This window comes from Pristis pectinata, chromosome 2 (genome assembly GCF_009764475.1).
Source record: "Pristis pectinata isolate sPriPec2 chromosome 2, sPriPec2.1.pri, whole genome shotgun sequence".
In the NCBI taxonomy this organism is placed as follows: domain Eukaryota; kingdom Metazoa; phylum Chordata; class Chondrichthyes; order Rhinopristiformes; family Pristidae; genus Pristis; species Pristis pectinata.
This window is the reverse complement of record NC_067406.1, coordinates 132,110,557-132,124,545: the sequence shown is the minus strand read 5'-3', so window position 1 is coordinate 132,124,545 and position 13,989 is coordinate 132,110,557. Positions and strand designations below refer to the sequence as shown.

Here is a 13,989-nt window from a genome sequence, read left to right as displayed (position 1 = left end):
GACTCAGCCAGCTCCATCCTCAGCGGTGGGGAGGCACAACCCTCCCCACCACTGAGGACACCTTCAAGAGGCGGTGCCTCAAGAAGGCAGCATCCATCATTAAGGACCCTCACCACCCAGGACATGCCCTCTTCTCATTACAACAATCAGGGAGGAGGTACAGGAGCCTGAAGACCCACACTCAACATTTTAAGAACAGCTTCTTCCCCCCGCCTTTAGATTTCTGAACTGTCCATGAATACTACCTCGTTATTCCTCTTTTGCACTATTTATATATTATTTTGGTAACTCATAATAATTTATGTTGCACTGCACTGCTGCTGCAAAACAACAAATTTCATGACACACATCAGTGATAATAAACCTGATTCTGATCCCTTAACAATAAGCATTCACCCTAAATGTTGCACCACCTAGTCAAGGTGAAGTGAAACATTCTTGGATTGAGATTTAAGTCCAGCACTTTATGATGCTCAGGTTAGAGAACATAGAATTTAGGTCTGTGGAACCACTGATGGTTGGGATAGATTTTGTTGTTTGTAAAAAGGACTATATTAAAAAAAGACATAATGAACTTGCTTCTTAAAAAGTGAGAACTCAGAAGGATGCAGAAGATATGTGGTGGTTAGCATAACGCTATTACAGTGCCAGCGGCCCGGGTTCAATTCCAGCCGCTGTCTGTAAGGAGTTTGTACGTTCTCCCCATGTCAACATGGGTTTCCTCCGGGTGCTCCGGTTTCCTCCCACATTCCAAAGGCGTACGGGTTAGGAAGTTGTGGGCATGCTATGTTGGCACCAGAAGCATGGCAACACTTGCAGGCTGCCCCCAGAACACACTACGCAAAAAAGAAACATTTCACTGTGTGCTTCGATGTACATATGACTAATAAAGGTATCTTATAAGATGAAGTGAATGGGATAAGCTCAGATGGCACGTGGAAAAAAAATTGCCAGCTCACATGGGATAGGCGAAATGGCCTGGTTTAGTGCTGTCCTGTCATTTGTCCATTCAAATAAGAAAATATTTCCTCTTCTGTTTACCTACACCCAATTTTAGTTAATATTTTACTTGTTTGAAAGTAAATGCTGATACAATTAGCTTTCACTATTAAACCCCTGCTAACATTGGCTCAACATTTGAAAGTACTTTTTCTGTAGAACTCTGCCTCCTCTCCAAACAGGCGTAAGTAATTAGCAGCCAGATGAAAAATTACATTGTGTAGTTACAATGCATTTCATTGCCCGATATACTAAACCAAATTCTGCATCCTTCCCTAATTCAACAGCACCCAATATTTTCATTAATTCTCACCTCATTGTCAAATCTAATTAAATACTGTGGAAAGTAAAACACACGGCCAACCAAAGGCGTCTAGTGGGCCTGTGCCAAAACAGACACAGCACTCAGCTCCTGCCAAAGTCAGCGGCAATAAGCACTCCCTGCGAACACTGCCTTGGGTATTATTGCACAATACTGAAAATTCAAGGCTCCTTTGCTGCGTCAAACGGGATTAGAGTTTTACAACAACATCAATTTATGCCCTGCTGCTAAAGTAGTACAATGCCTGCAGTGCAGGATGATGAGGGGTGTTGGTTTAGTTCAAGATAGAACACCATATCTGCGATTTGATCAGCTGGTGTGGTTTGGGAGTTAATGATAAAGGCAGTTCCATAGAAAATGGCAGCAAGAGATGCAGTCAAAGCAGCACCCTGCTCCAGTAGACTTTTAACCTGTTTGACCTACCTAGCTACCACAACATCAAAAGTTCCAGACTGCAGCCAAAAAGGCCACACTGGCTGTGACCGACTCGTACATCCAGGATGGCAGAAAGTGCCCACAAGTCACTACTGTTGCCACGGCAACTAGTCCATCATCTCAGCAGAGAATGACAATTCAGAGCTGTGCTTAATTAAACCCTTACTCAAAAGGGAAGCAAAACCTACCTCACTAAAAAAAAAGTATGTTCATATTAGAGTTGGAGCTGGGGATTTTACTGAGGCTCCTTTTAGGGGCCTGTTTTTGACCCTACAACAATAATTTCCCTACTTTGATCAGAACAGTGTTGGAATATTGCTGAATCAACAAAAAACAATCTGGCCGTGGGTGAAACTGCGTTGAACACAATAGCAACACATCCAAATTTCCGAACACAGAGCAGATTCTACACAATTAAATCCACCTAAAATTAGCCTTGTATCTGTCTCTTTAGTATAAGCTATTGTTGAACAAATAAATAACACACAAAAGAACATTAAAGAAACAAATAACTAGTAAGGTGGCACATGTATATCTGTTGCATCTCCTTAGATTTTGCAGCATCCCTACTTGGTGGGGAACTTCTGGTACAGTTCCACTATCCAACAAGCTCAGTGCATTAAATAATGAAAGATGGTTACACAATATGGAAGGCCACCTGTGTTGAGAAGCTTTCCTAACATTCTGGGGTATGCATGAATGTTAGTACTATTTTTAAGTTTAAGATCCCAATGAGCAGATAAAGGAAGACTTGCATTCACAGCTGGATTAACACCACCTCAACAGGGTCCCAACTTGGCTTCAGGTTAAATGAATACAAATTTAAAATCAAAATAAAAAATCCAGACCAGTAACAATCATCCTGATGTTCAGTCAGGAGACCAGTAGGAATAATTATCACCAGCTGTGGTTCAATAGATCTCACCTCAGAATTGGAACTCTGGAGAATTTTAATCAACCCAAGTGCCACCCATTGTTCACGATTCTACCATTAGCTACAGTGCTCCCTTCGTCTGCTAGAAGGCTGCCCATGTCCACAATGAGCCCTTTCCCTGGGATGACCGGCTTCTGACTGGTTGTGGTGCATCAGAAGTAGCTGCACTTTGGGAGAGTTGGCTTGTGGAACAGAGCAAGTGAGCTGGCAGTGGCAAAAGAAATGCTGATGTCCCCAAATACAGGGATAAACAATTCTGCAATGGGATTCCCAAAGGACCAGGTAGACAAAAGGTGCACAGATCAACCCAGATCACACTTCTGTTGTGCAGCTTCCAGACCCTCGCCAATCCTAGCATAGATTCCTCAGGATCCAGTTGCCTGTTGCAAGCTCCAATGAGACTGCAGGTCAGCATTAACAAGCCTTCGCTCTCCCTCAGCCAAACACCAATGTGCTTCATCCATTTCCCCCTCATCTCCAGCTGATTGCTTACACTTCCTTTATTGTCTCCACCCCTCTCCCTCCTCAGCAACTTAAAACATTCCTATTTCTTAATTTTTCCCCAGTTTGGAGGAAAAATCATCAATCTGACACATTGACCGTTTCTCTCTCCACAGATTCTGCCTGACTTACTGAGTATTTCCTGCTTTTATTAGAACATTATTAAAAATAAGAACAGGAATAGGCCATAGAGCTCTCAAGAGCCTGCTCCACCATTCATCAGAATGATGGCGGATCTACTGCCTCAGTGCTATTTCCCAGCGGCATCCTCAAATCCCTCATTTCCCTTATTGATCTCAGTTTTGAGTGAACATCATTATTGAGGAAGCTTCCTCAATAATTAAGTTGGGGAATTCACCAGCCTCTGAATGAAAAAAAATTCTTCTCAGTCTTAAGCAGTTTGCCTTTCATTCTCAAGCTGCACCCCACTTCTGAGCTCCTTAGTCAAGAAAAACATCCTTCCTACATCAGGAAATTAGTTGGGTCAACTGATAATCTACAGTTTAATCTTCTGCAAGAATAAGAATTTTTTTTGGTTTTAAATTCATATTTTGAGGCATGGTAGCATAGCAGCTCAGTTACTCATCTAGCAATCCTCAGTCTGGTCTAATGATTCACATACCCAAGTTCAAATCCCACCACAGCAGCTGTGGATTTATTAATCTGGAATAAAAAGCCAGTATCATGAATAGTGACACAAAACCTAACCAGCTCACTAAGGGTAAGGAGATCTGTTTTCCTTCTTTGGTCTGGCCTATATGTGACTACCTTCTGAAATGGCAGGACATTCAATCCACATGTAATAAATTCCCATGTTGCTTGAGTAAATAGGGGTACAGTAGTACAGTGGTTGACTTACTGAACTAGTAGCCAGAGTTCTGGACGAATGATTCAGAAACACAGGTTTCCCACCATGGCAGTTTGAATATTTAAATTTGAGTTATTAAATTAATCTGGAATTTTAAAACATTTCAGTAATATTGACCATGAAAACATTGGATTGTAATAAAAGCCCATCTGGATCACTTATGTGCTTCAACGAGAGGAATCTGCTATTCTTCTTTGATCTTGTCTTTATGTGACTCTGGTTAACCCTTAACGGCAATGAATCAAAGTGGGGTAAACAAAAAAATGATAAGGTTTCTTTATTAGTCATATACACATCGAAACACACTGTGAAATGCATCTTTTTGTGTAGAGTTCCGGAGGCAGTCTGCAAGTGTCGCCACACTTCTGGCACCAACATAGCATGCCCACAACTTCCTAACCCGTATGTCTTTGGAACGTGGGAGGAAACCCACGCAGGCACATGGGGAGAACATACAAACTCCTTACAGACATCGGCGGGAATCGAACCCGGGTCGCTGGCACTGTAAAGTGTTACGCTAATTGCTACACTACCATGCGAGCAGGTGAGTTGTGCCAGGATTTACAAAAAGTAAACTCAATGGAAGCAGGTTAAATGACCAGGAATGGTGCTATAATTTAACCACATGTTACAGTCCCTAGATGCAGAGCAAAATCTCTCCAGAGGAAATGCTGACTCCACTTGCCGATTCTAGTTCAAGCTACAAGCAAGCCGAGGCAAGCCTTTCAGGAGTGAATCAGGAAGCACTTCTGCACACAACTCTCAAAGCCATGGATGCTGGGTCAGTTGAAAACTTTCCAAGACTAAGATTGATAGGTTTTTTATTATTAGAGAAAGGGTATCAAGGGATAACAAGCAAAAGCAGATAAACAGAACTGAAATATAGATCAACCGTGATGTAACCAGAAAATGGAGCAAGTTCAAGGTAACGGCCTTACTCATTCTCAAATCATTTGCATATTTCACTTAGCCAGCCATGCCACAACTTAAAGGTACATGGGCAGAATGGTAAAATCATACAGCTAATCGGAACAATCCATTTCCTCCATTCAGTAGCTGGGTGAATTTGAAACAAATGTGCCTTGCCATGCCAAGGAAGCAGTTTAACAAAATAAGGCATTAATAAAGCCACATCCCATCACAGGTGGTCTGAGTACCATTCATACCAAGATGGGATAGACCCAGACTCAGGCTGAACAACCCCAGGACAGCATTTGCCCAGAGCCCCCTCTCAGCCCAGACTCACAGCTAAACAGCCTTCTTCTGTAATATGCTGTTCATTATAAATGCAAGTTGTTCAATCTTTGTAACTGGGCATGAGGATTACAGGCCAGCCCTGGGTAACCAACAGGTTCTGTTTTTACAGACGTCCATAAGTGGATTTTGGCCACAAGTTGGAAAATACACAAAAACACTCGATACAGTAACCATACTTCCACAGTATACAACAATATCATCGGAGCTTGTTCACAGGTAGGGGCATCCATAAGTCAGGCATTTGTAACCCAGAGATGGCCTGTATAACACTATAGATGGAAACTATCAATCATTTTAAATCATTTATTTTGCATGCAACAGATCAGTTATTTTTCCCCTTTGACCAAATTTGGAAAAACTATAACTCAAAAGTTAATGGATTAAAAAGCTACATTTCCCCCGATGCATCTTTAGGCACTTCACAGCAATGCTATTATGAAACAATTTCTGCAGCCATGCTTGATATGGCCAACAATTTGAGAGACCCATAAGATATAGGAGCAGAATTAGGCCATTCAGCCCATCAAGTCTGTTCTGCCATTCAATCATGGCTGATTTTTTCCTCAACCCCATTCTTCCCACCTTCTCCTCATAACCCTTAACCTCCTTACCAATCAAGAAACTATCAATCTCTGCCTTAAATACACCCAATAACTTGGCCTCTACAGCCCTCTGCAGCAAAGAATTGCACAGATTCACCACCCCTTGGCTGATGAAATTCCTCCTCATCTTAGTTCTGAAGGGACATCCCTTTATTCTGAGACTGTGCCCTCAGATCCTAGATTCTCCTACTAAACATCCTCTCCACATCCACTCTATCCAGGCCTTTCAATACTCAGTAGGTTTCAATGAAATCCCCCCTCATCTTTCTAAACTCCATTGAGTACAGCCCGGAGTGATCAGATGTTCCTCATATGTTAAAGCTTTTCATTCCTGGGATCATTCTTGTGAACTTCCTCTGAACTCTCTTCAGAGCCAGCATATCTTTCCTTAGATACAGGACCCAAAATTACTCACAATATTCCAAATGCAGTCTGACTAAAACTTTAAAGCCTCAGCAGTACATCCTTGCTTTTGTATTCTAGTCCTCTCGAAATGAATGCTAACATTCCATTTGCCTTATTACCAACTCAACCTGCAAGTTAACTATAAGGGGATCCTGAACTAGGACTCCCAAGTCCCTTTGCACCTTTATTCTTCCTACCAAAGTGCATAACCCCACATTTCTCTACGCTGTATTCCATCTGCCAGTTCTTTGCCCACTCTCCCAACCTGTCCAAGTTCTTCTGCAGACTCCCTGTCTCTGCAACACTACCTGTCCCTCCACCTATCTTGATATCGCCTGCAAACTTGGCCACAATGCCATCAGTTCCTTTGTCCAGATCAGTAACGCAAGACCCTAGAAGCAACAAATAACCAGAGAGAGCACAGCCCCCTGCCAACAACCTCACCCCTACTGATAAGCCCCTGACCACAAGAATACAAGAAATAGGACCAGGAATAGGTCATATGACCCTTGACCCTGCACTGCCACTCAATAAGATCATGGCCTCAGCTCCATGTTCCTACCTGTGCCTCATAACCATGGACTCCCCTGAAGATCAAAAATCTGATTAATTTATCTTCCATGGAGACCCAAGCATTTCAGTGCCTTGTGCTGTGGTAAGCAATATAAATGGATGCAAGAACTTCAACTATACACACAGTTATCGTGGAGCAGAATTGGTCATCAAATGTAACCTTAAGAATTGCACTTATCTTTAATATAATTTTTAAGCTATGCTGCATTTAATGTTCAAGTCTGAGGCTAATTTAATGGAAACAATTTTTCCTTCAATAAAGAAAATTACAATTCATTTTTCAACGAGGTTCTTCAGAGTTTCCATCATAATGGATATTCAACAGCGCACGTTGACAGTATATTTCACTTCTCTACTTGAATCCTGTATGACGACAACTACCAAGATGCCAACTGATTAACCAGGTAAACATTGGCTTCCCATCTAACAATCCCTTTGTTTAGTTTTGCCTGCTAAAATGCAAAGAATAAATTTGCATTTTATATACTGTTTTTCCATTCTCTGGACATCACTAAACACTCTACAGCCAATTTTATTATGAAAACATGGCACCTCACAAGCTTCCACTTAGAGCAACATGACCAAATTGTTGATCTGTTTCTATTCTCAATGGGCAGGACAGCATCACATTGACTTGGAAATATAATCAGTATACTTTTGTCATGAGGGCACAACCTCAGAATAAAGGGACATCCCTTTAGAACCAAGATGAGGAAGAATTTCTTCAGCCAGAGTGTGGTGAATCTATGGAATTCCTTACCACGGTGGACCCTGGATACTAAGTCATTGGGCATATTTAAGGCAGAGATTGATGGGTTCATGATGGGCAAGGAGGTTAAGGGGAGAAGGCAGGAGAATGGGGTCGAGAACAAAAAAAGAAAAATCAGCCATGATTGAATGGCAGAGCAGACTCGATGGGCTAAATGGCCTAATTCTTTTCCTAAGTCTTATGGTTTTATCACTGCTCAGTCACAACTATGAAGTCACTACTTGGCATCTTCACCACAGGGACTCCAAGGGTTCAGGAAGCACCACCTTTGAGGACAATTTGTAATGGGCACTAAGTGCTGTCTTTGCCAGTAAAGCCTACATCACGTGAATTATTTTCCTTTAAACTTTCCTGCTTCTTTTCAATAGTGCCAGTTAGGAACACCATATCTCAGTAAAGGAGCATTACCAGTGCAACACTTCCCTCTCCCCAGTCCTGCTGTGAAGAACCAGTCTAGAAAGTATAACCACAACCAAAGTAGTGTTTGTGCCCACGACCTTATTACTGAGAGTAACGCTATAGACAACTAACATCCTTGGACAAAGAACTATCTTTAGATGGCACGAGACAGATGTCAGTGGATACCAAGGGATATCAAGTACTCCAGATCACTACACGGACAGGTATATGAATAGGAAAGGTTCAATTGGGTCTGGGTCAAATGCAGGCAAATGGGACTAGCTTAGATGGGCATCTTGGTCAGCATGGATGAGTTGGGCCAAAGGGCCTCTTTCCATGCTGTATTACTCTATGACTACGTTAATGCAGCTCCCCAAATGCATACAAGGGAAAAACACTTTGTAGTAGAAGGGCATTTGTTTGACTGCAAAGTGGTGAATATACCGAAGACAGATCGTCAGGAAAATCCTAAATTCAGAAAGAATGATGATGTAAAAGCAGAAAATAAGTTAATTCTGGATGCACACACTTAAATGTAAAATTAAGTTGATATACTCCTGATAGCACTGCAGGGGCATTTATTGCCGAATAGGAACAGCCCATGTCTTTAGCTGCAATGAATCACCCATTTTACAAGTTGATGGGGCTTTGCTGCTAACTTCTGGAAAATATCAAGGAGACAAACTTTTCCTGGAACATTAAACACACTGTCACATCATAAAACAAGTAGATTTGTGGGAAGATGGTGCAGAGGAAGGATGAGTGAGAATCTCCTCCAAAAACAACAGAAAGCAACTGTAAAATATCTAAAAACCCTGTTAAGTCAGTGCAAGTTAGATCTGCTGACAGGATGTAATCGGTTTGTATTGCAAGTTATGAAAATTCCGCCCCTTAGTGGTTTAGTCTGTGAATGCAGCAAGTGGTCTGGAACTTGGATCCTGATTAATCTCTGATCTACACTGAGTGTTAATTACCTCCAGTGCATCAGTAACATCGGCACAATGGACTTCAGTGTTTTCAGATGCTGATCCGGAGATCTCCGTCAGAAATGCAGGCAGAGGTAAGCAGCAACAGTTAGTGCTTTTGATCATTATCCAGTGCCTCCCCCTCCTGCTGTAAATGTATGTCTGGATGTTAAATGAGAACAGGATAAAGCTTTACTATGGTTTCTCTCGTTGACTAGTGCATGAACACACACAGCAATGTTCCGGAGGGTTGCCCAATGCATACGACTTTCTTTAGATGGCACCAGACACACAGGAACAACGGGTTGATTCCCAGACTTAAAAATTCAAGCACTATACTGGAAAGGAGGTGATAGAGAATACACAGAGTGCTATGTACAAAAGATATGCTAACACGACCAAATGTATTGACCAAATGACACTAAGAATGCAAAGAGCTCTGCACTGTATTGTTTAAATTATGAATAAAGTTTATTTTTGAAATATAAAAAAAGTACATCAGATCACTATATTACTGGTATGAATCAGTAAGAATCAATTAAAATTAAAACCAGCATAAATTTTCTGCACCAACAGATATCTCCTATTGGTCCTGTTTAACAAGTCTTTTCACTAGGGTGCACATTTTACACTGAACATAGAACGCACATAATTATTACTTCAGTTGCAATGCCATTGCCCACACCCTTGAACAGCAGGAGAGTTTTAAGGGATTAAATGACCTGCCACTGCTCCCAATACTTATTAGCCCTTCATTTCATTAAATATTGATTGCTATAGTATTAGATGTGGCAAGCAGAATTGGAGAGTAGAGGATTGTTCCAGGACACGCAATGTAACTAATTCCTCAATTTAAAGCATGGCCTATGCTGGTTTCAGATTCCCATGATAAATTTTGACTACATTTATAATGCAAACTACCCATGTAAACTTTCCGCACTGTAATTACACCTTCCTGCCCTTAACGAGATTGTAACAGCTCCATTGAAAGTGGGTATAATTAGACTACGGTGTGTTTATGTGGGAAATTTCTATTCTAAGTATAGACAAATGAATTAGTAATAGGGTTAGATGAGGGAAATTAAGATTTTTAAGTAGCATTATGTTTTAGTGGACCTTAAGTGAAATTCGAGATTGACATCTCAACAAAAAGATCAGGATTTTTTGCTTGTGCCTACATTCAACGTGCTGGGTCACTTAATTCCGCTCTGCACCATCAGGGTATTAACGCTTGTGTCCTCTCTGCTACTGGTTGTCACATTATCACGGAGAAGTCAGCCTGTATATTAAAGGGAACCAGCCTTGCAGAATAAATGGCGGTTATGATAAAGTTCCTTTAAATCAACAGTGATACATCTCGTACTTGATCCTATCTCGTATTGTTCAACCAGACTAAGTGCCTCATTTTCTGTAGTTCCTTTTGAAACAAACAAAACCAGGCGGTTAATGGGGTGTTAACGCTGATCTGCAACTGGTACCTGAACAAAGTGAGAATCCACACTGGACCATGTTCCAGTGGGCGATATAGGATCTGTTCTGCCTCATGGCAGCGTCCGTAATGCTCACACTGTTCCGGACCTCTCAACTTCTTGAAGTAGATTTATGCTTTGCAGTAATGGCAAATTAGCGAAGTGGTCACCGCACTCTCTCGCACCCCCTATTGCCTATCGTAACAATGAAACGGGTATAACAGATTCAAACCAGTTAATTTTCGCTAAATTGTTGGAATTATGAATCCAGCTACGTTAAGTGGCCGTCGGTCCAACGTGCCAGCAGTTTGCAGTATTGTAAATTCACCATTCTGCTTCAGCCGTGTCCAACTTCTATTTAACACGTGCAAAGGCTTCGTTTCCACTGCCTATGTACACTTTATTACCAATTGTTAACCATTATTTCACTTTATATTTCTGCCGATACATGTGCACACACCAGTAACAGAATGAGTGCTGGCAATCTTTAATTTAAAAAAAACCTCCAGTCACAGCGCAAAGTTACGAGTGTTATGATGTTATGGATAGGAATCTAGAGCAACCATTGAAAATTCAGACGCTGCCGTTTCTCGCAATTGTACACAAACGTACAGCGAAACCTGTATTAGTAGACGGAGCCCCATAACTATTGCTGTATTCAACACGTACAGGAATAAGGTATTGTCTTGTTAAACACTTCAAACACACTCACATGCGACGTCGTGCAGATGAGCAGAAATAGTGACTCTCCATTGCTAACTATTACAAGGGAAATTAATAGAGAATGGATGAAACCATTAACCTCGCTACTTCACATTAATCCGCTTCTATACTGTTGATAAAAATTGTACTGCAATACTGAAATGATTTACGGTTTATAGTTGTGATAGATTATGTATATAGAAGGGCGAAGGCGTCGGTGCAACACTGCACTTACCTTGCAGAACAGTTATTCAGAAATGAAATCTCGTGCAGATCTTGCCAACACTGGATAAAACCACCACGCAGTGTGCAAGAAAATCCAGAGTGCATCAGCAACGCCTGGTGAAATATTAAAGGCAGCCTCTGTTATCCTGCTGCTCAAAAGGAGGGTGTTTCCTATTACAAGAGGCAGCGTAATGAGAGCTCGGTGCTGATTCCGTCAGCGTTACCACACCCACACGGAGGGAGTTAAGATTCAGCCTTTTTTCAGGAGTTTATTGATCGCTTGGGGGCTGTAGTATGCATTCATAATTTTATTATTTACTTTAGCCATCAACTCTCCCCATCTAATGACACACAATAAACTTCAGAAATGTAAAGCAGCTTTATCTGGAAAGTGTCACCGTGTCCACGGTTGTAAGTAGGCTGTGACTCATTTGCCAACTTAGAAGAGCATTATTAACACATCCACTGGCGAGGAAGGGGATTGATGCTGGTTCGCAGACAAGGCAAACAAATGCAAGCTCCTGAGTCATTAAATTAATTGGTTGCAATTCGGCGCGTTCTATTGCTCTTGTCGCTGTTAAAAGGGGAATGAAACGGAAAGACTATTGTGGTAAAGACAGGAAGATTTGTGCTTATATTGCACCTTTCACGTTCCTTTCTGGATATTTTGCAGCCAAGAAAATTCTTTTTTACGAAGGGTCCGGGACCTGAGACGCTGTTTCTCTTTTCAGAGGTGTAGCCTGACCTGCAGAGTGTTTCCAACAGTTTCCATCTTTACTTCAGGTTTCTCCCATCTGCAGTTTCTGTTTAATTTTTCAAATCTCCTTCGAGCTGTGGTGGGGATTGAGACTGCCATCAGCACACGGATGCCCCCGCTAACAGTAATGCAACAACAGCCAGTTAATCTGTTGTAATTGAAGCAAAAAATAAATCTGCATATGCTGGAAATCTGAAGTAATCGCCCAGCTGGCACACTATCTCAGTTATTCTCTTGCTGCTGCCTGATCTGCTGAGCATTTCCTGCGTTATATCTCAGATTTCTAGCAACTGCGGTATTCTATATCTCATAGTTCCAGCATGTTCGTCTACTTCTCTCTACCTGCAGTTGTTCACTTATTAACTAGAGGGCATCAAAGAGAACGTCAGGCTGGTGGTGTTGGATCCACGTCGGTGGGGAGTCGTGCTGGGGACTGGTACCCTGCTTGGTAGTTTGGGGGAGTGTTCTAGCAGTGAAGCTGGGCAGGATGAAGGGGTAATCTTCCCTGTGGGGTGAAAACCAAAGTGAACCTTATTGTGGTGGTGGGGTGCATAGGGGTGGTGCAATTCTTTTTCCTTGGATTCAATAGTTCTTGTGTGTTTTCTGTCACTTAACTCCTGACACAAGTGCTGTTATAATTGGCTACTTCATGTAGGAGGAGCGTTTGAAGTCTCTGGGTCTGTACTTGATGAAGATCAGATGGATGAGGGCAGTATCTCATGGAAGCCTACTGGACACTGAAAAGCCTGGATAGAGCGGGCGTGGAGAGGATGTTTCCATTAGTGGGATAGTCTAGGATCCAAGTAAAGGGATGTCCCTTTAGAACTGGGATGAGAAGGAATTTCTTCAACCAGATGCTGGTGAATCTGTGGAATTTGTTGTCACAGAGGGCTGTGCAGGCCAAATCATTGGGTGCATTTAAGGCAGAGATTGATAGGTTCTTGATTGGTAAGGGGCTTAAAGGTTATGGGGACACAACCTGACACTGTGCTAAGTGTTACACCTGCCCCTACACCTCCTCCCTCATCACCACTCAGGGCCCTAAACAGTCCTTCCAGGTGAGGCAGCACTTTACATGTGAATCCATTGGTGTCATTCATTGTATCCAGTGCTCCCAGTGTGGCCTCCTCTACATCAGTGAGACCCGATGCAGACTGGGGGACCACTTCGTTGAGCACCTTCGCTCCATCTGCCATAACAGCCAGGATCTCCTGGTGGCCAGCCATATTAATTCCACTCCCCATTCCCACACTGACTTGTCTGTCCATGGCATCCTCTACTGCCACGTTGAGGCTAGACGCAGATTAGAGGAACAACACCTCATATTCCATCTTGGTAGTCTCCAACCTGATGGCATTATCATCAATTTCTCTAACTTCTGGACCACTCCCCCTGTTTTGCCCTCCCCCTCCCTTTTGGTTTCCTCTTATCCATCTGGCCCCTTCACCCCTTCTTTTTCCCCTCCCCTGCTCTCACGACCTGCCCATCACCCACACCTTCCTCCCTCTGGTTCCCCACTTCTGTCCCTTTATTCCATGGTCTACTGTCCTCTCCTATCAGATTCCATCTTCTTCAGCCTTTGCCTCTTCCACCCATCACCTCCCAGCTTCTCGCATCATTCCCGCCAGCCATCCTCCCCCATCTGCCTACCTTCCCCTCTACTGGATTCACCTATCACCTGCCCCCTCCCCCCCTCCCACCCTTTTATTCTGGCTTCTGCCCTCTTTCTTTCCATTGATTTTCCCTCCATAGATGCTGCCTGACCGGTTGAATTCCTCCAGCATTGTGTGTGTGTGTGTGTGTGTGT

General features: G+C 42.5%; 1 protein-coding gene across 1 annotated transcript in view; it reads right to left on the bottom strand.

The window, feature by feature from the left end:
- Positions 1–11,572, bottom strand: part of LOC127587115 (chondroitin sulfate N-acetylgalactosaminyltransferase 1-like) — a 121,844-nt gene extending 110,272 nt beyond the window's left edge. The window contains exon 1 of the mRNA XM_052045333.1: positions 11,436–11,572. The gene's annotated coding sequence lies outside the window, so the exon portion shown is untranslated. The remainder of the gene's footprint in view (positions 1–11,435) is intronic.
- Between the last annotated feature and the right edge of the window lie 2,417 nt (positions 11,573–13,989).